The sequence below is a fragment of the Geotrypetes seraphini genome, chromosome 2 (assembly GCF_902459505.1).
Source record: "Geotrypetes seraphini chromosome 2, aGeoSer1.1, whole genome shotgun sequence".
NCBI lineage: Eukaryota > Metazoa > Chordata > Amphibia > Gymnophiona > Dermophiidae > Geotrypetes > Geotrypetes seraphini.
In genome coordinates, this window is record NC_047085.1 from 100,620,682 (window position 1) to 100,644,797 (window position 24,116).

At 42.4% G+C, this 24,116-nt stretch overlaps 1 protein-coding gene and 1 long non-coding RNA gene across 5 annotated transcripts in view; one reads left to right on the forward strand and one right to left on the reverse strand.

Moving 5' to 3' along the window:
* The window catches only part of NCOA2 (nuclear receptor coactivator 2), a 410,025-nt gene that overhangs the window by 17,991 nt on the left and 367,918 nt on the right, over positions 1-24,116 (forward strand). The gene's annotated exons all lie outside the window — the stretch shown is intronic.
* The window catches only part of LOC117355183, a 35,427-nt gene that overhangs the window by 1,681 nt on the left and 9,630 nt on the right, over positions 1-24,116 (reverse strand). The gene's annotated exons all lie outside the window — the stretch shown is intronic.

Consider the following 24,116-nt stretch of genomic DNA (forward strand, 5'->3'; position numbering starts at 1 on the left):
TTGCTGTTGTCTTCCAAACGTCAGGGGTTCAAGTCCTGAGTACGGTTAGCAAAAATGTAATATTAATTTTTCTACCAGAAAACCTTCAAACTGTTTGGGCGTTCTTTGGCCATTCCTTTGCTTAAACATATTTGGGTTGAGCTTTAAAATGATTTGCAGCAATTCTCAGATGTCTAAAGCAGCCTGTTCTCTCTTCCTAAACCCCCTCCCCCACCCCAACACACACTCCTCAGGCATGAAACCACATCCACAATTCTAAAGCCAAGCTGAATTTACCAATAGTGATGACTCTATGATACATCTCAAAACACGTACCTTCCTTCAACACCTGTCCAAGCCTTCTGAAGTTTTAGTAAATTCTTATACTTGTTGCCCTGTGTGTATATTGTATAAAAAGAAATACATTCCTACCACAATAGCTTGTAGTTGAGAGCAAATGAATGTATCTGATGCACAATATTGACCTCATTGTGAGATCATCAAGATGCACCTAGACGGCAGATTGTCAACAAAAACTTGAATATGTTTTGGGGGTATCCAAACATCATTTGGATTTGACTTTCAGAGGATGGGAGAGGTGCCATTAACTGTTAAGCCACAGCCACTTCCTTTAAGTTAGGGGTTTCTTACCATGAGAGCTTAGGATATCATAGCCATGGCAAGATCAAAATAAGTGCACCTGCAAACTGCACAATGCTGATGAAAAACAGCAAAGTCCACCATCTATACTCCTATGAGAGCTAATAGGAAGTTGTTAGGAAGCTGTTAAAATGAGTGAAGGTGAGAGTGGGATTTGAACTGGTGAGCTTGAGAAGATGGACAAGGTGCAATAAGGTGCCTTAACTTGGTGAACCACAGATGGCTTCTTTCTGTCAGGGGAGAAGTTTCCTACCATAACAACTTAGGATGCCCTAGCCATGTGAAGGGGAAAATAAGTTTGTCTGTAAAGGGAAATGTGCTGATGACAAATGGCAAAGTCCACCATCTAGACCAGGGGTGTCAAAGTCCCTCCTCGAGGGCCGGAATCCAGTCGGGTTTTCAGGATTTCCCCAATGAATATGCATTGAAAGCAGTGCATGCAAATAGATCTCATGCAGATTCATTGGGGAAATCCTGAAAACCCGACTGGATTCTGGCCCTCGAGGACCGACTTTGACACCTGTGATCTAGACTCTCTTATGAGAGCTAATCGGAATCTGTTAGGAAGTTGTTAAAATGAGTGAAGGTGACGGTGGAATTTGAAACGGTGAGTTGGAGAGGATAGAGGAGGTGCATTAACTTGGTGAGCTAGAAATGCTTTCTTTGTGATGACTGCGATATCATTCCTAAGCAGATGATACAAAGGCAGGTCAGTAAGCTATGATATAACAGGCCAGTGAGATCCACCTGATTAGAAGCTGATGTAGCTCAATGTGTAAAAGCTCTAGGCTTGATCTTGCAGTGGTTGGGAGTTCAACACTCAGTGCATCTTTTAATGGTGGCATTGTACCTTGCAGGTGTACCTTGATGATCTCACAATGAGGTCAGCAATGTGCAGCTGCACACCTCCATTTTCAATGAAGGAAAATGCATGATAAGGTCTGTATCAAACATATTTGAGCTTTTGAGAAATGAAGTAATGTATGCAATATTTATATATTTTTCATCATCTTTGCTCTCAAGAAAGAGCTGATTGTAGCACTGTTTGAGAAAAAAAGGGGTTCTTTTAAGCAGGAAAGCCAAAGGTGCTGTAATTAGTAAATCATATTGCTGTTTGGGCAGAAAAGTACTATGTTTTGCATGCAATATGTTTGTATTGATGTACCCTATTGATATGGTGGCTTATTAAAAATCTATTAGGGGAAAAACAGGAAAAAACATTTTCAAGTTTATTCAGAATTTGATATACCACCTTATCATTTATTTAAAGGTGGTTATACATTTTAAAATAGGGTAAAAACAGATAATACAATTTAACATAACTTTAATAAAATTAACATACACAATTAGACAAAAATAATACACGACTGGACAAACAGGTATGAATGGAAAAAAGGGGAGAACTACAATGGTTAAAGAAAAAAATAAGGTATAAAGGTATAAACAGAAGGGCGCGGTTAAAAACAAGTAAGTCCAATACAAGCGAATTCATTAAAGATAAAATTTAAAAAAAAAAAATCCTTAAAGGACACTCACACTTGAAATGCATCTTTGAAAAGGAATGTCTTAAGAGAAGATTTAGATTTCTCAAGATTAGCTATCTCTCTTAGTGCATTTGGTGCCGAGTTCCAGAGGGTTGGGGCAACTACTGAAAAGATAGTGTTACTTCTAGTATTAATATGGTTCAGAGTTGGGATTGCTAATAAATTTTGCTCCGAGGAACAAAGAAAACGCGATGTATTCCTGAACTTTATGTAGAAAATATCATTGCGGAAGCCCAAAGCAAACCTAAGGTTTGCCCACAGAAAGTTGTGTTCAGCCCAAGCAGAAACTACACTTAGACCAGCTTTTTATTCGCCTACAATTTCCGTGATGTTTAGATGCGGTCTGCCACTCAACTAGCGTCTATCTGGAGCCTATCACTAACCATGCCCAGGTTATGCCCACATCCACATACTTAGATGCGACTTTTCTTGAGAATGCCTACAAATATGGAGACACGTCCGAAAACTTGCGTCTACATTGTAAGGACGCCTAGCTAGAACCTGCCTCCATCTAAGTCCCAATTAACGCTTGTTAAGACCCTTAAATCTCTCATTAACCACTTACATCGGACGCCTAAATGGCAGGCGTCACTTAGGCGCCATTAGGCACACTTTGCAGAATCTGGGCCTTATTGTCCATCTTGCTCAAACCATTAACATAGTAACATAGTAGATGATGGCAGATAAAGACCCGAATGGCCATCCAGTCTGCCCAGCCTGATTCAATTTAAATTTTTTCTTCTTGGCTATTTCAGGGCAAGAATCCAAAGATCTATCCGGTACTGTGCTTGGGTTCTAACTGCCGAAATCTCAGTTAAAACCTACTCCATTTCATCTAAACCCTCCCAGCCATTGAAGCCCTCTCCAGCCCATCCTCCTCCAAAAGCCATATACAGACACAGACCGTGCAAGTCTGCCCAGTACTGGCCTTAGTTCAATATTTAATATTATGTTCTAATTCTAGATCCTCTATGTTCATCCCACGCTTCTTTGAACTCAGTCACCGTTTTCCTCTCCACCACCACTCTCGGGAGCGCATTCCAGGCATCCACCACCCTCTCAGTAAAGTAGAATTTCCTAACATCGCTCTTGAATCTACCACCCCTCAACCTCAAATTATGTCCTCTGGTTTTACCATTTTCCTTTCTCTGGAAAAGATTTTGTTCTACGTTAATACCCTTCAAGTATTTGAACGTCTGAATCATATCTCCACTGTCCCTCCTTTCCTCTAGGGTATACATATTCAGGGCTTCCAGTCTCTCCTCATACGTCTTCTGGCGCAAGCCTCCTATCATTTTGGTCACCCTCCTCTGGACCACTTCAAGTCTTCTTATGTCCTTCGCCAGATACGGTCTCCAAAACTGAACACAATACTCCAAGTGGGGCCTTACCAATGACCTGTACAGGGGCATCAACACCTTCTTCCTTCTACTGGCTATGCCTCTCTTTATACAGCCCAGCATCCATCTAGCAGCAGCCACTGCCTTGTCACACTGTTTTTTCACCTTTAGATCTTCGGACACTATCACCCCAAGGCACCTCTCCCCGTCCGTGCATATCAGCTTCTCATCTATCAGCATATATGGTTCCTTCCGATTATTAATCCCCAAATGCATTACTCTGCATTTCTTTGCATTGAATTTTAGTTGCCAGGCATTAGACCATTCCTCTAACTTTTGCAAATACTTTTTCATATTTTCCACTCCCTCTTCGGTGTCTACTCTATTACAAATCTTGGTATCATCTGCAAAAAGGCACACTTTTCCTTCTAACCCTTCAGCAATGTCACTCATAAAACATATTGAACAGGATTGGCGCCAGCACCAAACCCTGAGGGACTCAACTACTCACCTTTCCTTCCTCCGTCTGTTCGACAGCCAGTTTCTAACCCAGTTCACCACTTTGGGTCCTAACTTCAGCCCATTAGACATTCTTCTTTTCACCATATTAGACTGGAAGAATATTGGTCAAACATTTCATGTAGCAGGTACAGGTTTATGGAATTCTCTCCCTCAGAGTTTGCAATGTATGGAGAATTTTCCCCCATTTTGAAAATTGTTAAAAGCACTTCTATTTACTGAAGCATTTAATGGCAGATGGGATGCAACACAGATAACAGAGCATTTGTTTTCAAAATCAGCTAGAGATGTTGGACATAATGAGAGCAGTTTTATTTATATTCTAGTCTGGTAGGGGGTTAATTCCAGAATCCTGGAAATATTCTCTGATTTGACCTAGTTTAAAGAAATTTAAAGTAGAACAGATCCTGTAAGGTTAAAATCTTCCTTTCATGTCTACGGTCTTAGAAAAAGCAATTGCACAACAGGTGATTCATTTCTGGAAGGCAACTAATGCTTTTCACCCTTGTCAATCTGGATTTTGAATAGGTCACAGCACTGAGACATTGTTGGTCTGGATATTATTTGAGTTAATAAGCTATAGAGAGAGTCATCAAGATGTTATCCAGCCAGATTTTAAAGCAGCATTTATTATGGATTACTCTATTGTTAGTGAGATTACAACAAATGTATCTCAGGAATTAAGCTAAATTGGTTTTGCTCTTATTTTTGGGTTGGATGTTTAACGATGGATTTTAGAAAGCAGTGGTAAAGGTTTCTACCGCAGGCTGGCGAGGTAAAGGCTCTGGTCAATCTCATAAAATTCCTATGAGTGTAGGAGCATTTATCTTGCCGGCCCGCAGTAGAAACCTCTACCTCAGCTTTCAAAAAGGAGCCCTAAAGTAGCTATTAATAATTGTCATTTGATTGTTGCAACCATTAACCTATGGGGTTCCACAAGAGTCTGTCCTAGGCTAGCACCAGTTGTATTTAATTTTTATTTTTCTCTGCTTGTCCTATTAATTCAAGACCTTGGGCTGCGGTCTTATTTTAATATTTTTGGGTCAAAAAGATTTCAGATACCGCTCTATTTAAACAAGTCATTGGCAGGTGGTGAGTTCCTCGAGGGGGGCCTTATTTGCTAAAGTTGCGGCATATAGGGTATATGTTGTGGGGAAACGCCTATTTCAGAAGGCCTGCATGGTAGGTCATAAGTGTATTATGCAATATTGGGTGCAGGCGGAACCCTCCAATTTCTAGCATTGGGGAAATCAATTGCATAGGGTACTTTTGTTTGAGGTATGGAAAGTGCGCAGATCTCCTAAACGTAGAAGACTCTTTTTGCAGATATGAGATCCTTATCTACAGTCCCTGCCCTCCAGAACTCGGTGTTTGATTCTTAATGATCTCCGTTAGATCTCTGTGATGCCCTTGGTGCTTTCCATAACCCAGAATCCTCAGTCACCTTCCATCCTTCAGGGAGGGGGGGGGCCTTGTTATGATATGCTCATTGAAGAAATGCTGTTGTGCCTTTGGTTTGCAGGAGTGGAGGCTTAAGAGTCTTGGCTTTGCTCATGGTTGATTTTACTGTTTGCATTGTTTCTTTTGGTTTATTCTTCCCTGTTGTGCACTTCCATTCCTTCAATAAAAACTGTTTGAACATAAACAAGATACTAAACCAGTTCCAGGAGCTAATATATAAATTGCTTGTGTTAGAATGATTAATGCAAAAAACTAACTCCACAATTCTAATTATTCAAATAAAATATATTAAATACTATAAACATTCTAACTTGTAAATTAAATTTATAAAGTGCTCAGTCACCAACCAAACAGTGTCATATAAAATGCCAGCAATGGTTGTAAAGAGGGACCATCATAGCACTCAAGAGTCCCTCTTACTGCCCTCCGTGAGACAAATACATAATGAATTACTTATATGCTTGTGATTATCGTTACTTATCTGTTTTTAATGAAGTCACTTATGGGTGCAGAAGCTTGGCAATAACATTGAATAGTAATCACTAAAATCCAATTCAAGTGCTGTGAATACTCTAAAAACCCGTGTTCACTAAACTACTGGCCTCCCTTCGACTCGAGTTTCGCCAGAAGCGTTGTCAGGAAGGGGGCATAATGCGGCCAGAGAGGGTGAGATCCAGAAGGCCTTGAGCATGCGCAGATGCTCAAGGCCCAGCAGCAGCTCAGCAGAAAACTGGCAGCAGGCACTTTCTAACACCGGTGGCACACAGGTAAGGACAGGGCCGGTCAGTGAGGTGGGGGGAAGCAATACTGCTGATTCCCGGGGTCGGTTCGGGTGTCAGCTCAGGGTCAGGTGGAATGAATTCTCTGAGTTGCCATTATGGCCTATGGGGAAAGTTGCTTTGCTATATAAGTACCTTGGATTGCGAGCATGCTTCTGGAATGAATTATGCTCGCAAACCAAGGTACCACTGTATAATAATAAAAAAAGAATGTTATAAAATTATAGATATAAAAGATTCACTCAAAGGCAACTCACACATCCTATTTTTATGCGAATGACATTCAGTTGGTAGTAGCTCATGATTGTTGTGACATTTATTTCAAAATGATGTAGAACAATGACTTGCAAAGATTAAGGGGCTCTTTACCAAGCAGTGCTAAAAAAAAAAAAAGGCCTGCGCTATCCCCAGCGTCAGTCTTTCCCATGCGCTGCGACAACTTCTTGCATGGTGGTAAAATAGCTCCAATTAGTGGTATGGACTCATGCACTATTTTGTAGGTGGCTAGTGCGCAGCGATATTGCTGTGCTAACTGATTAGTGCAGAACACGCCTACTCTGCTCCCAGTACCAAAAATTAAATTATAAGAACATAATAATTGCCGCTGCTGGGTCAAACCAATGGTCCATCGTGCCCAGCAGTCCGCTCACACGGTGGCCCTTAGGTCAAAGACCAGTGCCCTGAGTCTAGCCTTGCATATGTACGTTCTGGTTCAACAGGAACTTGTCTAACTCTGTCTTGAATCCCTGGAGGATGTTTTCCCCTATAATAGCCTCTGGAAGAGCGTTCCAGTTTTCTACCACTCTCTGGGTGAAGAAGAACTTCCTTACGTTTGTACGAAATCTATCCACTTTTAACTTTAGAGAGTGCCCTCTCGTTCTCTCTACCTTGGAGAAGGTGAACAACCTGTCTTTATCTACTAAGTCTATTCCCTTCTTTATCTTGAATGTTTTGATCATGTCCCCTCTGTCTCCTCTTTTCAAGGGAGAAGAGGCCCAGTATTTCTAATCTCTCACTGTACGGCAACTCCTCTATCCCCTTAACCATTTTAGTCGCTCTTCTCTGGACTCTCTCGAGTAGTACCGTGTCCTCCTACATGTATGCCGACCAGTGCTGGACGCAGTATTCCAGGTGGGAGCGTACCATGGGCCAGTACAGCGGCATGATAACCTTCTGTTCTGTTCGTGATCCCCTTATTAATCATTCCTAGCATTCTGTTCGCCCTTTTCGCCGCTGCCGCACATTGCGCAGACGGCTTCATTGACATGTCAACCAGTACTCCCAAGTCTCTTTCCTGGGGAGTCTCTCCAAGTACTGCACCGGACATCCTGTATTCGTGTATAAGAATTTTGTTACCGACATGCAACACCTTACACTTATCCACTTTAAACCTCATTTGCCATCTCGCGGCCCATTTCTCGAACGTGTTTGTAACATTGCAGGTCTTCACAATCCTTCTGCGTCCTCGCTATTCTGAATAACTTTGTGTTGTCTGCCAACTTTTTGGCCCCAAAATCCCAGTTTATATTCAAGTATTTACAGTACTTAGGTAAGATTCTGTTTTTGAAGTTCTAACAATAAGGATTCCAGACCGTGCATAGCCTTGAAACCATGCTGTGAGCTGTGAAATTCATTTATCTGTCAAGTTTTAAGAAGTCTGACAGTTGTATATTAACACGGAATTCTAACTGTTTTGCAGGCCATGGTATTCCAGCTACTGGCCTAAAGTTTTCAACTTTAGTTAAATCCAATCCCAGTGCCTTAGGTATAAGAGTCAAAGCAATGGACGATATTGTCTTTGGATTTATATCCTTTCCTAAGCATACATTTAACATAATTTGTCAGCCATAGTAGAATTCCTGGTGGAGTATACACCAGCATATTAGCTGGGCAGATATGTAAGCAACATAATTTTTTTTGAGAGTGGAAAAAGTGCATCTTATGGAGCGAAAAATACGGTAACCTAAGATTTTACTTCATTCACTTGTGATAGGGAACACAAATGATTGTAATGTTTTATTGGTTGACTTTCCTTGATAACAAATGAAATGCCTACAGCTTATATAAAATACAGCAGTAAAATTACAAATCAAAACACGACAATTGCTTAAGGGATTAACATTAGCTGCCTATTATGGCTAGAATTCAATATAACATAGTAACATAGTAAATGATGGCAGACCTGAATGGTCAATCTAGTCTGCCCATTAGTTATACCCATTAAAAAATACATGATTACATTAACTTGTCTTTTCTTTGATATTTCTGGGCCATAGACTATAAAGTCTGGTATTGTCCTAGATTCCAAATGCTGAATTTGCCATCCAAGCTCACGCCAGCCTATCCAACCATTCCATTGTTTGCAGGATATCTACCGTAAAGTCTGGCCAATAACATCCTCATGTTCCAAGTTAGTGGAGTTCCCATTGATGCCCACCCCAGTCCATCTTACACTGAATCACCATATATGGGACACAGACCGTGCAAGTCTGTCCAATACCGGCCTTAATTCTTTAATTTATATTATTCATTTTCTAATTAAAGATCCTCTATTTTTGTCTCGCACCTTTTTGAATTTAATCACCGTTTTCCTCTCCACCACTTCCCTTGAGAGGGCATTCCAGGCATCTACCACCTTCTCCATGAAGAATTTCCTAATATTGCTCCCAAGTCTTCTTGCTGCAGCCTCAAATTATGCCCAGTAGTTTTACCATTTTTTCTTCTCTGGAAAAGATTTAGTTCTATATTAATACTTTTCAAGTATTTAAATGTCTACAATGTTCTCCCCAGAAATATTTTCCAGCCGGGTGGAATGAAAAAGTAGCCAGGTGGGGTGTGGTAGGGCAGGGCGGGGAAATTTGTTAGTGGGGAAAATTAAATGTGTACTGTTTTTATTAGTTAATTATTATTTTCCAATGCTCAATATGAGTTCCTTTTTTAAGGTTTGACACTTGTGCCAGAATATTTTTACTAAATTTAAGAAGTATCCAATTTTAGAAGTGAATAATTAGATATTTGCCCTCTTTCAAATAGTATAGAGCAGTGTTTTTCAACCTTTGACACCCCTGGACCGCCAGAAATAAAATAATTATTTTGTGAACCGGCAAACTACTAGGACTAAAATTTAAAAAACTCATTTCCGCCCCATCTCTGTGAGCTCGGTCCCCGCAAATCATCTGATCCCATCCATACAAGCCTCAGTTATGATTTTATATTGAATGTATTTTATTAAAGTATAAAAAGAAACAATATTCTGTACAATTGTCATTTTATAAATACAAATAATAGAGCAAGGATCAACAAAACCCCTGTCTCCCCTCCCCTTCACATATATCCCCTCTACTATCAAGAAAACTGAACAAGCCAAATTATTACAGAATGCTACACAGAAATATCATGCTAGGGGGTGGAGTCTGACTGCTGCGAAGATCGGACACATGGGGTAACAGCTCCTCCATACTGACACCTAATTAAGACTCCCATCGGCTATTCGGGTGATATTTACCTCCCAATCGCTCTCGTCTTGCTGACGGTGCTCATCATGTCTCCCCCAAAAACCACCAAAAGTGATTCTGTCTCACCTGTGCCACTCAGCGGTAAGAGGCCTAAAACAGATCCGTGCTCGCCAGACAAAATGGCGCCGAAGCACGACGATTCCCAACTCGACATCCTCATTAAAGAGATGCGCTCTGTGAAACATGTAATGCAGGAGCAGGTCAAGGAAACTAAACTACTTCGGGTTGAAATAGAGACACTAAATTCACAGTTTGTCGACGTGCGCCACCGCGTAGACGCCCTAGAGGAACAGGCGGTGTCTGTGCAAACGAAGCTGGCATTAGTGGAAAAACATGACAAGCTGCTTGTTTCCCTGCAGCGCGACGTGGAGGATCTTTCGAACCGCAATAGAAGGAGCAACATCAGAATTATTGGCCTGCCAGAATCATCGGAAGGCTCAGATACTGTCACCTTCCTATCTACCTTCTTGCCTACAGCTCTGGGCCTTTCCTTCACACCCCCTCTTGAGATTGAGCGGGCGCACCGCGTGCCTTCTACTCTCTCCTCACAGGCCTCTACACCATGGCCTAAAGTGGCAAAACTACTGCGTTTCCAGCATGCGCTCCAGATTATCACTGCAGCTAAAGCTCACCCTCAACTGCTTCATCAGGGTAGGAAGTTCTTTATCGTCCCTGACCTGGCTAAAACCACCGCACTCAAACGAAAGGCGTTTTTATCCCATTGTCAGGAGCTCAAAGATATTGGGGCTAAATATGGCCTTCTGTGCCCTGCCAGGATGAAAGTGACATATAATAATCGTACCACCTCTTATACAGATCCAGACGAACTTGGAGCATTTCTGGATTCTTTGAGAATGCGCTGAACCGTCTATGTTAACTTAGCTTTAATATGTAGTCTGTGTTAATACTCACACCTGATTAGCCTTATTCACTTTTTGATATATATTGGTGTGGAGATGTTTGCAGTTCCCCCATGTGTTTTATCTTTGTGCTCACAGGAGCACCCATGTACTGTTGGTGTTAATGCACAATTGCATGGTTGTTCTTCTCTATGCTTTGTGCTCTTTTGTCTATTTCCCTCTTATCTTCCCCTTTCTTTTTTTTCTCTTCTTGCTTTTTTCCTTTTGACAGGAATGCTCAGCCTTTTGCTCTTTTTCTTTGTTTCCTCAAGGTGACATGCTGTTTGGCTCACTGTATGCATTTGCTATGTATCTCTTCCTATGGCTGATTTACATGTTTTTTCCCTTAATGTTAATGGGATAAATCATCCCATTAAATGGAAGAAAGTTACTAATTATATTAATGCTAAACATCCTGATGTCATATTTTTGCAAGAAACCCATCTCCCCTCTGCCGCAGCAACAAAATTTACTATGCCCGGTTATTCTATGCATCTTTATTCTCCTGCTGCTCATCGCAAGAAGAATGGTATATCCATCCTCTTTGCTGATCAGCTTTCAGCTTCAGTCCTTTCTCATAAGACAGATACAGAGGGCAGGTGGTATTTAGTGCATGCTGTGTTACACTCGGTGGATCTAATATTTCTCAATGTGTATGCCCCTGTTCTGGATCATCCAGAATTTTTTAGAGATTTACAAACTGCTTTACTAGATTTTGGTACATATCCCTTAGTTTTAGGTGGGGACTTTAATCAGATTCAAGATTTATACATTGATAGATCATTGTCCTGCAAGCCTTCAAAATCCAAATCGTTTTTAGAGCTACATGCTCTTATTGACAACTTTTCCCTTCTAGATCCTTGGCGAATTCTTCACCCAAAGGGCAGGGAGTACTCTCATTTCTCTCCTCCACACAATATGTACTCCAGAATAGATTTTTTTCTTCTCTCCTCTTCCCTCACTCCGACATTACTGGACACTATCATCCATCCGATCTCGCTCACGGACCACGCAGCTATCTCACTACACTTAGCCATCACGTCCCCAACCTCAGGCTCCTCTTCTTGGCGTTTAAATAATCATCTACTCCTTGATGAGGAAATTGCTGAAAAGATTAGGCTCTTTACCAATGATTTCTTTGACCTCAACTCTAAGGATCCTGATATCTCCCCTTCTATTGTATGGGAGGCTTTCAAAGCTTCCCTTAGAGGAGAGATAATTAAACTTGCTTCTTGGAAGAAAAAGCTCTCTCAACAAAAAGAAAGAGACTTAGAATCCTCCATCAAAGATTTGGAATCTCGCCACATGTCTGCTCATCTGCACGACCCCTCTCTTTATCGTCAAATTCAGAATCTCAAATATGAATATAATACTGTCCTCTCATATAAAGATAGACGGGACCTTTTCATTTCAGCTTCTGGTCATTATATAGGTGATAATCTTGTGGGTAGACCCCCTAGCTAGAATACCTCAAAGCCAAATCTAAAAAGCTGCATATTTCCGCTATTCAAACCCCTTCTGGACAGATTGTCACCAATAGAAACTTAATTTCTGACCAATTTGAAAACTTTTATAATAACCTTTATCAATCTGAATCCTCATTGTCGGAATCTGCCATTGATTCTTTTCTCGATTCTATAGCCCATCCGAACTTGTCGGATTCCCTTAAACAGGAACTAGATTTACCTATCTCACTTTCTGAGATTCAAGCTGCGATCTCCTCCTTAGCAAATAATAAAGCTCCTGGCCCTGACGGATTCACGAACGAATTCTTTAAAACGTTTCATGATATCCTGGCCCCATATCTTCTTTCTTATTATAACTTCCTCCATTCCTCCCCGGACAAACAATTTAATTTTGCTGAAGCCACTTTAATACTGTGGCCGGGCCCGTCCCCGAGTAGGTGGGAAACTCCGGCCCGGACCACAAGTAAGAATTTTAGTACGCCTTTTATATGGTGGTGAAAGGAAGACCCGGATACCGGATTCCTTGAAAAACAGTACCAGGTTTATTAGTGTCCCAAAGTACAAAGAAAAGAAACCAGAAGCAAAAAGAAAACATTCACCTTGGTTTGTTCAAGTCCTTTGGGTGCATCCTGCACACAATTATTTTACAGTCCAGGTGAGTCTCAGGTGTTTTACTGAGGAGCTGAATTGCCCCTCCTTATCAAAAGGAAAAATACTATCACATCAAAATATTATATCAGTTCCATGCCTTCCTTGGCTCGTATCCCCACTGGGATTTATTGATCTCCCTGGATCTTAACACCTTCTGGCTTTTCTAGCTGAGCACGGCTTGCGTCAAGCCTTTTCCCCTCTCAGCTCTCTTTATCTTCTTAACACCTTTTTATCACCTCATTAGCTTTGCCAGCCCTGCTCTGGCTTCCGTGTGAAACAAGCAAACAATGGGAGAACGTTCTTCGTGAGAGTAGCTGAGGACTTTCAAATACTGTATTCCCCCAGGTCCATGTCCTCTTCACTTATATTATCACTCAGGACACTGCACATTTCCCATTCACCCTCATGGGAACTCTGGCTTAACGTTTCCTCATTTCCCCCAGGCTGTGCTTCCCATCCCCTTCTCTGCAAGTCTGCCAAAATGTCTGCAGCCTTTCCCTGGGGATAATTTCCCAGCCCTTCTCTCTGGGGTTTAAGCTGCCAGTCACTGTACCTCCCAAGTGCTGTACCACCTTTCCTTAGGTGCTGGCTTCCTGCCATACGCTCATGCTGGGTCTTAGGCACCCTCTGTGACCTGGAAACTCCTTGAGTGGTTTGGCTTCTCTCATCAGAGGCAGCTGTGTCCTCCTTCTCTCTATCTCTCCTCCTTCCTTCTCCTCCCCAAGTTTGCTAACTTACTTTGCCTATAAGGCAAACTCCCGGGTCTGACTCCACCCCTCTCTAAATTGGTCTCAGGTTTCTCCCTGACCTCTGGAAAGGAGTGATAGGGGCAATTAGTGGTTTGCAGAGCCTTCCCTAATTGGCTCTTCAGCTGTGCTGGGACCTGCCTTGGCTTGTATTCTTTTGGCTGAGCCAGCTGTTCTGGCTCCATGCTGGGTTTTACAGAGCCCTGTGCTGCATTCTGGGGAGTTTTAGCAGTAGTTTTCACTGTGACAGGAGCTTCCCTGTCACAATACTTTTTCCTAACCGGATAGGGATCCCACTCTCGTTAAAAATTTTCATCCCATCTCCCTTCTTAATCTGGATTATAAGATTCTGGCCAAACTCCTTTCCTTGAGACTCAACAAAGTGATTTCTTCTCTTATCCACAAAAGATCAAGTGGGCTTTATTAAAAACCGTTTCATTGGTGATAATTTACGTCTTTTTCATCATATCAATGCTCATGCTAAAACCTTCCCGGATCCTGTGGTTGGCCTAGCCATTGACGCAGAGAAGGCATTCGATCAGGTTGAATGGCTGTTCCTGCTTCGAGTACTTAAATGGTATAATTTTGGCCCTTATTTTACCTCCTGGATTAAAACTCTTTATTGCAACCCACTTCGCGCATTTTGATTAATAACGCCCTCTCAAACAAATTCTCCCTTCACAGAGGAACCTATCAGGGCTGCCCTCTTTCCCCCCTCTTGTTTAATTTGGTTATGGAGTCTCTCTTGTCCGCAATCTGGCAATGCACCTCCATAAAGGGCATAACCTCCACATGTCGACAACTCAAACTCGCCGCCTATGCGGATGATGTTCTTTTCTTCATTCGTGACCCCCTTGACTCTCTTCCCCCTCTCATTCAAATTATTTCTCAGTACTCTCTGCTCTCAGGGTATAAAGTTAATTGGGAAAAGTCCGAGGTTTTTCCATTGAATGATCGTATATTATTTTCAGATTTGGCTCATTTCCCTTTCAAATGGTCCTCCGAACCCATTAAATATCTAGGCATTTTAATTCATAATGATCCTGCCCTCGTCCAGGATCTTAATGTATCTGAAGTCAAACGCCTCATTACCCAAACCATGTCCAAGTGGTCCCCCCTTTTTCTATCATGGTGGGGCAGAATTGCTTCCATTAAAATGACATTGGCCCCTCAAATTAACTATATCTTATCCATGATTCCTTCTATTTGTAAACAACCACTCTTTAAATGGATTAATACAAAATTATCCGAATTTATTTGAAATAATAAAAAACCTCGAATAGCTTTTAATAAACAGAAGGCTTCTAAAATTCATGGAGGCATGAACCTCCCTGATTTATATTATGTTGCCTCTCTGGCTAAATATGGGGCTCACTGGTTACACCAATCTCAATCTTCCGATTTTCCATCCTGGCTTGAGATGGAACACTTCATTTGTACACTTTTCCCAATTTCTACCCTTACTACCATGACCATTCCTAGGCACTTGAAGAGATATTCTTTGCTGAGTGCGACACAGCATGCACTTCACTTTTTAGATACTGCGGCGGACATTTCTATCAAAGATAGCCCCAATACGTCTCTCTGGAATAACTCTAAGTTAAAATGTAATGGCAAACCCATTTCCTGGAAGAAATGGCAACAGACAGGCTTATGGTTTGTACACCAACTGATTTCTTCTGATTTGATTATCCCTTTCTCCTCAATTTGCTCTTCACACTTGCTTTCTCCACAGGCTCATTCACAATGGCTTCTTCTCACTTCAATTATCTCCAATGCTAATATTCGTTTTGACTACAATGACTCTATTTCTACTGTTCGAAGATGGTCCAAATTAGCCTTATCCGGAGGTAAGGCGATTTCCCTTTTTTATTATATCTTACGAGATCATCTATTCTCCTTTTCTCCTCAAGCTATGAAACACTGGGAAACCAAGCTGACAACTCCACTGACTGACATTAACTGGGATCTTTTATGGTCCTCAACGAACAGACCTTTGATGTCAATCCTTATTTTTTGTCATGTGGAACGCAGTTTGGACTCCGTTCCGCATGTGGAAAGCTAAACTCAAATCTGATCCCAAATGTTGGAACTGTTTGTTGGAGGAGGGTACTATAGATCACATGCTCTTCCACTGCAAAGAGGTCCACCTCTTCTGGTCCCGTATTTGGACTACTATCAAATCCATCACCTCTTGCACCTCAGACCTAACCTTTGATATTATCATTCTTCGATCCCAGCATCCTTGCTTCACTTTATCAAAATGTCCTTCCAAACTGATTGACACCATGATTGCAACAGCTCTTATGCACATTCTAAAGAATTGGAAATCATGGGGTTGACTGAAGTTCGGCCGACATCTCCCTTCAGTCAGGCACCCCTGCAGCCACCACCCGGCACTTGCCATCGGGAGGAGAGGTCCTCGCTCCCAAGAATAAAACCAACAGTGAGCCGCGGAAGAAAAGAGGGCTGACTGAAGTTCGGCCGACATTTCCCTTCAGTCAGGCACCCCTGCAGCCACCACCCGGCACTTGCCATCGGGAGGAGAGGTCCTCGCTCCCAAGAATAAAACCAACGGTGAGCCGCGGAAGAAAAGAGGGCTGACTGAAGTTCGGCCGACATCTCCCTTCAGTCAGGCACCCCTGCAGCCACCATCCGGCACTTGCCATCGGGAGGAGAGGTCCTCGCTTCCAAGAATAAAACCAACGGTGAGCCGCGGAAGAAAAGAGGGCTGACTGAAGTTCGGCCGACATCTCCCTTCAGTCAGGCACCCCTGCAGCCACCACCCGGCACTTGCCATCGGGAGGAGAGGTCCTCGCTCCCAAGAATAAAATCAACGGTGAGCCGCGGAAGAAAAGAGGGTTGACTGAAGTTCGGCCGACATCTCCCTTCAGTCAGGCACCCCTGCAGCCACCACCTGGCACTTGCCATCGGGAGGAGAGGTCCTCGCTCCCAAGAATAAAACCAACGGTGAGCCGCGGAACGCGGCCCGCGGACGCGTGCCCACGGCTGCGTGTCCAAAGGGGCGTGGCCAAAGGGGCAGGACACGCCCCTTTTGAACCCCTTCGGAGCCCAGGAGGAGTAGGGAGCAGATTTGCGAAGTTATGGGCAAACGAAAGGCAAAGATTATTTCCACTACAATTTCAGGTCCAATGGATCGTCATTTATGCCATATTCCTGTAACAGCGTTGGAAGGTAAGCCTGATTTACAGACCCAATCTGTCTCTCTCTCATCTGGGGAACCCACGCCTCCACCTCAACCTGTTCAATTTTCCTTAGAGAAAGATGACTCTGATTCCATAGTAGATTCGGATTCATCTCCTCTACACTCATTTGAACTTGAACTGGATGCCAAAAGCATAATAGAGGGGAAGCAATTGTTTTCTGTATCTCCTGTTTCTTTGCCTACCGGACCTGTTCATAGGCCTGAGTTGGGCAATAAAGTGGTTACTCTTCAAGATGTCTGGACAGTTGTGAACAGAATTGAGAATTCATTACAAGGCACAGTAGTAAAATTATGCCAATTTTCCTCTGAGATAACAAGTAAAGTGACTGAGCATGATGCCCAATTGGCCTTAATTGAGAAAAAAATTGATAAAGTGGAAGCATCTGTTTCTGTAATGCAATCATGTGCAGTTTCTAATGTTAAGGATAATACTTTATTACACCTACAGATGGAAAAAATGGAAAATGCTATGAGATCCAGGAACCTCAGGTTTCTGAATTTTCCTATATCTCATTACCTTTCCCACTTGGAGTTATTAAAAATGTATTTAAAGAATGTACTTTCCTATACCAAGATAGAATCTTTTATACCAGATAATCTTTATTATATTCCTAGTGGAGTGAAAGTGGTTTCAGAAGAAGGGGATAAGGATCAATTAGTGTCTCCTGACAGTTTAAATATTTCTCAATTCTTGGAATCATCGAAGGATTTTATAGCCAAAAGAGCAACATTGTTGGTCACTTTCAAAACCGATATAGAAAAACAGGACATCCTTAAATTATATTTTATAAATAAGAATGCCTTGTTTTGTGGTCAACAGATAAACGTTTTTCCAGATGTCTCCAAACAAACCCAATACAGGAGAAAACAATTCCTACAACTCAAGACTCGGGTTTTGGGTGTAGGAGCTTCCTTTTTTCTTAAATTCCCATGCAAATGTTTGGTGACATATCAAAATGTTAGATATGTTTTTGTAGATCCAGTTCATTTAGAGAATTTTCTTCAAGATAAAAATAAAGTTAATATATTACCTGAAACTAATACAGAGATTGAGGTTGAGTGAAATATAGAAGTTCTTTTGCCTGACTTGAAGATTGAATAATTTCCTGTTAAAATTTCTACTTATTTTTTTGGTGATGTCAATAGAACAAGCAGCCCTCATATAATGTGGACTTGAATTGGATTCTTTTTTATTTTTGATGTATTTTCCTTGATTATTTGTTTTCATGGAATTGTTATAAGTTGTAACAAATGAATAAATTTATAAATAAAAAAAAAAAAAGAATTGGAAATCATCATGCATGCTTGACTATACCTTTTGGTGGAACTCTTTATGCCTTTATCATAAACATGAATCTTAAGCTTTTGAAAAAAAAAATGTATCTCTCGATTGTCCCTTCAGACACCTTGTCACATGTCACCTTGGAAATTTCTTGACCAGTATGTGCAATCTGTTATGTAGACACTCCTGTCTTTTTTGCTCCTACTATTGGTTTTGCTTTTCTTTCCTTCCCTTGAAGCCTATTTGTTCATCCATGATCATGTTTTTGGTCTTTTCTGCTTTTGTCAGAGGATACACGTACAGTAGACTGTATAACTAGATTTTGTTTCTGTTCCACTATTTCCAGCTACTACTGTTGTAATGATCGTATGTATTTTTTTTTACTTTTTTGTATCTTTGTATTTTTCTAAACTCATAATAAAAAATTTGAACTAAAAAAAAAGAAATATCATGCTAACAGAATACTGCAGTCACACATGACAGGAATAGTGTTAGGGGAGTGCAACTAGGGCAGTGGTCTCAAATTCGCGGCCCACCAGGTACTATTTTGAGGCCCTCGGTATGTTTATCATAATCAAAAGTAAAATGAAAGTTTCTTGATCATACGTCTCTTTAGCTATAAATTACAACATTATTATTAAGACTTAGCCACAGGAAAGATTTATAAACTATAAAGAATTTTACCTCATGCAAAATTGTAATTTCTTTAATAAGACATTAACTATGTTTCTCTGAGGCCCTCCAAGTACCTACAAATCCAAAATGTGGCCCTGCAAAGGGTTGGAGTTTGAAACTACTGAACTAGGGCAACTGCCTCCTGGTCAGAGAGCGCCCTAAGCCAGCTGGAAGCTAAAGAAGCACTGCCTGGGCTTTGCAGTCCCCAGTTATGTCTAACACCAGCTCTAGCAGGATATATATTTCAAATCTATCACATTCTATATTCTATATATTCTAATCACAAAATAGAAATAAAATTATTTTTTTCTACCTCTTTGTCTCTGGTTTCTGCTTTCATCTTCTTTTCACATTCTTCCAGCGTCTGCCCTCTCTGTTTCTTCAATTCAGCACCTGCCAATTCCATCCACTGTCTGCCCTCTCCCCCTTCCATCCAGCCTGTGCCCCTCTCTCCTTTTTACATGATTAATTCCAGCTTCACTGCTCTCTTCATTTTTATCTCTCCTATACCAGATTTAGCATTGTTGTCCCTCTCTGCTTATTTCTCTGCTTAACCCTTACCATCATCAATCTCTCTACTTTCTCATACCTGTCTCCCCCCCTTTCCCTCCTCTAATCTCCCTGCCAGCTGTTTCCTTCCTTTTTTCCTTCTCCCTTCCCTCCTCCTCCTGTCCAGCAGTAACTCTCTCCCTTCCTCCCCTCCCTTTCCTTCCCTCCAGGTCCAGTAGCAGCTGTCCCTTTTTTCCCTTGCCCAGCAGCTTCCCAGACTCCTTTCCCTCCTCTCCTCCCAGCACCATCTCTCCTCCTTCCCTCCAGATCCAGTAGCAGCTGTCCCTTTTTTTCCCTTGCCTAGCAGCTTTCCAGATTCCTTTCTCTCCTCCCCTCCCAGCAGCATCTCTCCTCCCTCTCCAGTAGCAGCTGTCCCTTTTTTTCCCTTGCCCAGCAACTTCCCAGATTCCTTTCACTCCTCCCCTCCCAGCAACATCTCTCCTTATCCTTCCTTCCAGGTCCAATAGCAGCTGTCCTTTTTTTCCCCTTGCCCAGCAGCTTCCCAGACTCCTTTCCCTCTTCCCCGCCCAGCAACATCTCTCCTTACCCTTCCTTCCAGGTCCAATAGCAGCTGTCCCTTTTTTCCCCTTGCCCAGCAACTTCCCAGACTCCTTTCCCTCCTCCCCTCCCAGCAGCATCTCTCCTTCTCCCTCTCCAGTAGTAGCTGTCCCTTTTTTCCCTTGCCCAGCAGCTTCCCAGACTCCTTTCCTTCCTCCCCTCCCAGCAGCATCTCTCCTTCTCCCTCTCCAGTAGCAGCTGTCCCTTTTTTCCCTTGCCCAGCAGCTTCCCAGACTCCAATAGTGGCTTTCTCCCCTCTCAGCAGCTCTCCTTACTTCCCAGCGCAGAGATTCAGGAAGGCAGCCTCGGGTCCTTTGTTGGGTCGCGCCGCCTCTGAGGAAAGAGGAAGTTGCATCATCAGAGGCAGCCGCGACTCAGCAAAAGCCCCAAGGCTGCCTTTGTGAATTGCTGTGCTGGTAAGTAAAGGAGGGCTTCAGAGAGGGGAGAAAGCGCTGTCTGAGGCTCATCATGATCTCTCCGGCCCAGCGCGCACCAGATGAAAATAACTCATCAATCTTGCTGGCCCTGCACGGACCGGCAGAAAGTTCCTGTGGACTGGCACTAGTCCACGGACCGGCGGTTGAAGAACAGTGGTATATAGGTTTAAAAAAGGGAAATGTGTTAATGAAGTCAGTAGGTTCAATCTAACATTTATTTATGCAGGAATTTAAACAACTAAAAAAAAAAAAAAGATGATAAATATAGCTCATCTAGTCATACAAGAAGAATCAGCTCTACAGCACCTCTAATAATGTTTTGATCACTAGTTTCCTTCCTGAAGTCTCACTGAGGATATGAAATAGATGTGATCCACACTTCCAGACCTCTTCCACATAATTTATGTAGAGGTGTTACTGAGCCTTGAAGGAGACCTGTGTGATTGCACTACAGCAAAATAAAAAAGTAGCAGATAAAGATCAAAGTGAAAGCTAGGGCAAAACAGTTTAGGTAAAGATGCAGGTAATAATTAGCAATGTATTAAAAATATTTTAATTTTATTTGCTTATAATGTCATTTGAAAGCTGCTTGATGTTAATACAACTTTAATTTAATTCTTTATTGTGTGTGTATGGGGGGGGGGGGAGACAACAAGTTCATCTCCACAACATCTATCAAGGCATTCATCTAGACCCGGGGTCTCAAGTGAGGCCGCAATCCAGTCGAGTTTTCAGGATTTCCCCAATTAATATGCATTGAAAGCAGTACATGCACATAGATCTCATGCATATTTATTGGGGAAATCCTGAAAACCCGACTGGATTACGGCCCTCAAGGAGGGACTTTGAGACCCCTGATCTAGACCCAGGTCTTCTTCCCGAAGCAGACCTCGTTCATCGAGGCATCAAGGCTCCTCGAGGCCACCAACTCCTTTCTCAACGAAATCTGTTGTGGTACCTTATATTCAGACACCACAAGTCTCTCGTCAAGTCTAGTTCCTCTCTTGCGAAGTTTTCTTCACCAGCTCGTTCTTCAAAATGAAAACGTTCTGCTTCTCCCACTTGTTCTAGAAATGGTTTTTCATCTTCATCTTTGCCTATGGATTCAGATCTGCAGTACCAATATTCCAGAGAGGCTTCACCTTCTTTCTCTGCTGTAAACGGTACCTCGAGGGGTTCTCGTTCACCTTCACCTCAACAAGGTCACTCCTCTTCTGACCCAGTTTCCTTTACTAAGTTCTTATGTCAAATGAGTAAAGATCTCAACATTACCTTGGAGTCTGATTCCAAATACTCTAAGGAGTATTTAGAAGAGCTGGGCAAGCCTAATCCTCCTAGGGATTCTCTCAAATTTCCCATGAAAGGCATTCTTTCTCAAACTTTCAAGAGGAACCTAGATACATCATACTCCATTCCTGCTGTGCCAGCAAAGCTGGAATCCCGATATAAGATGGTACATTGTAAGTGATTTGAGAAGTCTCAACTATCCCATCAATCTCTTCTCATGGAGTCTTCTTTAAAAAGAACCAATCCTGCCAAGGCTTATGCCACCGTCCCTCCTGGCCGAGAGGGCAGGACCATGGACAAGTTTGGCCGTCGGCTGTATCGGAATTCTATGTTGACAAATAGGATTTTAAAGTACAATTTTGTCTTTACATCATATCTCAAGCATTGGGTCAACGCTCTGCCTACTTTCTTTAAATATCTTCCAGAACATCGCCTACCATACCAGAGTTCCAGCATATGCATTCAACTCTAGGTCAACTTCACATGCATATGGTTCAAGCTGCATATGATGCTTTTGAGATGTCCTCCAGGGTCACTGTGTTCTCAGTGACCAAGCGTCGTCTAATCTGGTTACGCACTGTGGACAATGGATCCAAATTTGCAAGATCGACTTGCTAACAGGGGAATGAGTTATTTGATGACTCCATTGAGGTAGCCACAAAACGCTTATCTGAGCATGAAAAATCATTTTGCCTCTATAGTTCAGCCGAAACCAAAGCCTTCCATTGCTAAGAGTTATAGACCTCTCCATCTTATCAGAGGCATTATCCTCAGAAGTCAGCACCTTATTCAAGGCCGCCTTCTAAGAAACAACAGCAACAACAACAAAGGCAGCGTAAACCTCAGACTCCTGCTGCGCCCAAGTCCACTCAGCCTTTTTGACTATCTAACACAGAGCATAATCTCAGTCATACTGCCTCTGTCCTCTCCTCTTCCCATAGGAGGTCATCTCCATCATTTTTATCAAAGATGGGAACTAATTAATCTGACCTCTGGGTCCTCACAATCATCAGGGAAGGTTACTCTCTTCACTTCCTTTAGGTTCCACCAGATCTCCCCTCAAGAGAGTATCCTTCCAATATGTCGCAGACCACCCTTCTTCAGGAAGCTCAAGCTCTGTTTTGTTTCTGTGCCATTGAAGAAGTACCTCTGGAAGAAGACGGGGGATCCACGACCTATATTGGATCTCAGGGCTCTGTCCTTGTATCCCCTTCTGGATTACAACGATTGGTTATGCTCTCTGGATCTCAAAGAGGCTTACACTCAATATGAGGAATCTGAGGAACTTGCGGAAGGATGGATGAATGGGAATATTTCATCCATCCTTCCGCAAGTTCCTCAGATTTCAGGTGGGAAATCATCTTTTTCAATACAGAGTGCTACCTGGCATCATATCCCAGAGTTTTCAGCAAGTACCTAGTAGTAGTAGTAGTAACAGCAGCTCTGCGCAACCATGATCTTCTGGTTTTCCCGTACCTGGACGACTGGCTCATCAAAGATTCACTGCTGAGAAATTGGCTAAAACGCCTTAGACCTAAAGTGGTAAGTCTGACAGAACAATTACTCAATGGGAGGAAACAGGGTGTGAAGTGGTGGACATCATTATGAGCCCGTCGCAGATAACATAAACCTCTGGCTCAGGCAAAATCTCAGAGGTGACCAGCACCAGACATCAGTCTAAATGAGAGTTGCCTCATACATCATATAGTCCATAAAACCTTGAACCAGGCAATGTTACAATCAGAAATGGATTCCATTTTCTGCTTGGTGCGCTCTTCATCACAAGGAGCCTCAATCTACCTCCTTGCCTTCAGTTCTGGATTACCTGTTTCACTTATCTAAATCAGGCCTCAAATCAACATCCATTTGAATACATCTCAGTGCAATTGCTGCTTTCCATCAACCATTTGAAAGGAAACCGCTCTCTGCTCATCCTGTGGTTTCCAGATTTATGAAAGGACTTTTCAATGTCAGACCACCTCAACGTGGTTATTGTCTGGATTCTTTTTCCAGATGGGATGGCCACTTTGGCCAGGCAGTATTATAAAATTTATTCTCCTGAATTGCCAACACTCCCACCATCCCATTCTGGTTAGCTTGGAGGTCACCCATATGTTGAGAATATGCTGCCTACTTGTCGTGGGATAAAGCACAGTTACTTACCGTAACAGTGTTATCCAGGGACAGCAGGCAGATATTCTTACAACCCACCCACCTCCTCTGGTTGGCTTCTTAGCTAGCTATCTGAACTGAGGAGATGCTGAGAAGACGCGCGCCTTATGTCAGGCGGGAAGACACTTGTGCATGCGCGGTAATTGCAAACTTTTTAAAAATTCTTCAAGCAAGTCTGCTTGTGAAACTGTCCGCATCGGGGCTCCGTGGATGACATCACCCATATATTGAGAATATCTGCCTGCTGTCCCTGGATAACACCTGTTAGGTGTAACTGTGCTTTATGGCAGCAGAACTGTGCCTATTGTCTGCTTTACTGTTAGCTCTCATATTGGAGAGTTCACTTTTTCACCTGTAGGGTGGGGTACAGG